Source organism: Colobus angolensis, unplaced genomic scaffold (genome assembly GCF_000951035.1).
Source record: "Colobus angolensis palliatus isolate OR3802 unplaced genomic scaffold, Cang.pa_1.0 Scaffold325, whole genome shotgun sequence".
NCBI classification, from domain to species: Eukaryota; Metazoa; Chordata; class Mammalia; order Primates; family Cercopithecidae; genus Colobus; species Colobus angolensis.
The window spans coordinates 397,138-400,696 of NW_012116544.1; positions in this window are offsets into that span (position 1 = coordinate 397,138).

Sequence of the window (3,559 nt, forward strand, 5' to 3'; positions counted from 1 at the left end):
ACAGGCTTACCACGAAGTCACGAGCTCAAGACCAGCCTGGCCAATATGGTGAAACCCCTTCTCTACTAAAAATACAAAAAATTAACCAGGTGTGGTGGCACACGCCTGTAGTCCCAGCTACTCAGGAGGCTGAGGCAGAAGCCAGGAGGCAGAACCCAGGAGGCAGAGGTTGCAGTGAGCCAAGATCAAGCTGCCGCACTCCAGCCTAGGCAAGAGCAAGACTCCATCTCAAGAAAGAAAAAAAAAAAGCATTACTCTAACAAGGAGTTCATAACTTTTACCAGACTGGTGGTCCATGGCCACCATATTCAAAAGTCTTCAGATACTTGCAAATAGTGCAAAAGAGTTTTGAATCAGCTCATGGTTTTCTGAAAGTCACTCCTTTACCAATTACCCAATTTAAAAAATGGGCAAAGGACTTGAGTAGACATTTCTGCAAAGAACATATAGAAATGGGATATGCGTGTGAAAAGATGCTCAACATCACTGATCATTAGGGAAATGCAAATCAAATCCACAAGAAGATACCACTTCACATCCATTAAGAAGGGGATTTTCCAAAAAACAGAAAACAACCCAGTGTTGGTGAGAATGTGGACAAATTGGAACCCTTGTGAATTGCTGATAAGAATGGAAAATGATACAGCCACGGTAGAAAATGGTATTGTGGGTCCTCGAAACATTAAACAGAATTACCATATGATCCAGAAATTCCACCTCTGGGTATAAACACAAAAGGATTAAAAGCAGGGAGTGGAAAAGACATTTGTGCAGCAGTGTTCATAGCAGCAGTATTCACAACAGCCAAAAGGTGAAAACAACCAAAATGTCCATTGAAGAAAGAGTAGATAAACAAAATGTGGTCTATACAGGTAATGGGCTATTATTCCACCTTAAAAAGGGATGAAGTCCTGATACATGCTACAATATGGATGAACCTATAGTACCTTGCACTAAGTGAAATAAGCCAGACACGAAACAGCAAATATGGTGTGATTCCACTTATGAGGAATAGTATGGTCAGATTTACAGAGAGAGAAGAACAAGAGTTACTGGGGCTGGGTGAGGAAGGAACAGGAAGTTATTGTTTAATGGCTATACTGTTTCAGTACAGGATGATTAAAACGTTGAGGCTAGTGGGATGATTGCACAAGAATGTGAATGTACTTAATGCCACTGACATGTACACTTTAAACTGTTGAAATGGCAAATTTTATGTTATGTATATTTTGTTACAATTTCTAAAAAAAAAAAAAAGAAAGAAAGAAAGAAAGAAAAAACATTAGAAAATGGGCAAAAATTATGAAGAGACATTTCATGGAGGAGGAAATAAAGGTAGCAAATCAGTACATAAGATGTTCAATAGCACTAGCCATTCGGGAAATGCAAATTAAGATGGAGGGGAAATATCACTGTATACCTATGATAACAGCTAAAATTGAAAAAACAGCCAGGCATAGTCATGCAAGCCTGTAGTCCCAGCCATCCCAGAGGCTGAGGCGGGAGGATTGTTTGAGCCCAGGAGTTCGAAACCAGGTTGGAAAGCACAGGAAGACCCTCCCCTTATTCCTGCCACAGCAGTCCCCCTACTCCCCACCCCTACTGCCCCCTGCCCGCGTCTAAAAACAATGTGATAACATCAATGCTAGCAAGAGTGCAGAGAAACTAAATCTCATGCAAGGCTGGTGGAAATGTGAAACAATGCAGCCACTCTGGAAAACAGTTTGGTCGTTTCTTCAGAAACTAAAAATCCACGTAGCCTATGACCTAGCAATTGCATTCAACCATTTACCCCAGTGAAATGCAACAGAATGACCAAACTGGAAACAATGCAAACTTTCAACGGGTGAATGTGTAAAGGAACTGCGGTATATTTACAGCCTGAAATGCTACTCATCAATAGAAAGGAATGAACTACTGTATTGATACAACTGGGATGGATCCTAAAGGAATTCTGCTAAATGAAAATAAAAGCCAGGCTCTAGGGGCCACATCCTGTAATCATTCCATTTATGTAACATTCTTGACATAACAAATTTGTAGAGACAGAGAACAGAGTAGTGGTTGTCAGGGGTTAGGGACTGGAGGACAAGGGAGGTTGGACAGGTTGTGTGTGGCATTGTGGGGATGGAGCAGTTCTGGTTCTTGATTGTGGTGATAGTCACAGGAAACTACACATGTGATAAAATTGCTACATAGAGAACCACACACAGAAATGAACGCACGTGTAACTGGAGAAGTCCCAGTAAGCTCTGTGGTTTGTACCATTATCAATTTCTTGGTTTCTTTACTGTGCTATAATTAAGCAAGATGTCATCATTGAGAAGGGCAGGTACATGGGATGTCCCTTTAATTTTCTTTTGGTTTTTGCTTTTTGAGACAGAGTCTTTCTCTGTCACCCAGGCTAGAGTGCAGTTTCATGACCTCAGCTTACTGCAGTCTCTGTCTCCTGGGTTCAGCGATTCTCATGCCTCAGCCTCCAGAGTAGCTAGGATTACGGGCACACACCACCACGCCCAGGTAATTTTTTGTATTTTTAGGAGAGACGGCATTTTTGCCATGTTGGCCAGGCTGGTCTCCAAGCCCTGACCTCAAATAATTCAACCACCTCGGCCTCCCAAAGTGCTGGGATTACAGGCATGAGCCATCATGCCCAGCCCCTTTAATTTTCTTTGCAACTTTCTGTGAATCTAAAATTGTTTCAAAATAAAAAGATGATTTGCTTTTTTAAAGTTTTAAAGATCCCAGATTCCAAATTGGTGTGCTCTTGGAAGAAGAAGTTAATACTCCTCTTTGGTGAGATGGGAAGATGCTAGGAGCCCTCCTAATGATGGGGACTGTGGCCCACTCAAATCTGTGGTTTTACAGACTCATTTCCTAGTCCACACTGGGGAGCTCACTGTGGGGTGGAGGGAGTAGTGGTTGAGTGGAAGGTCATGTTATAAAAACACTCAGCTGAGACTACCTCTGCATGCTCACGAGGCCTGTAAAACACACATGGGCTTAGGAGCAAGCAGCTGTACAGTCTTGAGATGCGCACTGTACTCTTTACCATAATGAATGAAATATCTGCACTGGGATGCAGCAATGATCCCAGTTTATTTCACTCCAGCACTGTTTATCCTCCCCTATGGAATCTCCCAAAGTTAGGGTCCCCAAAATAGAAATCAGGCTGCTTTCATCTTCTGGAATTTGAACTAGACATTCATATGAGGTCTGGGAAGATTTCATGACACAGAATCAAAGTTGTGAAAGTGTAAATGTTTATCTATAGTAAAATCACAACTGAGGATATAAACATATTGGCTCAGGGAAAACTCAACAGAAAACAAAGGAGATTTGCACCCTAAATATGGATGTTTACCTCTGAGTTGTGGGGTTTTAGGGTGTTTTTTATTTTGATAGATTTTCCTAGATTTTACTATTTTTAAAAAATGCATTTTTCTAATCAGGAAAAAAAAAAGTTTCCTGTACAGTGTGTGAGCAAGCACGTTCTGATGAAGGTTCTCTCCAAAGAGGGTCCCTTGAGCAAATGTGGTTTAAAGGTGGAAAGCTCCAG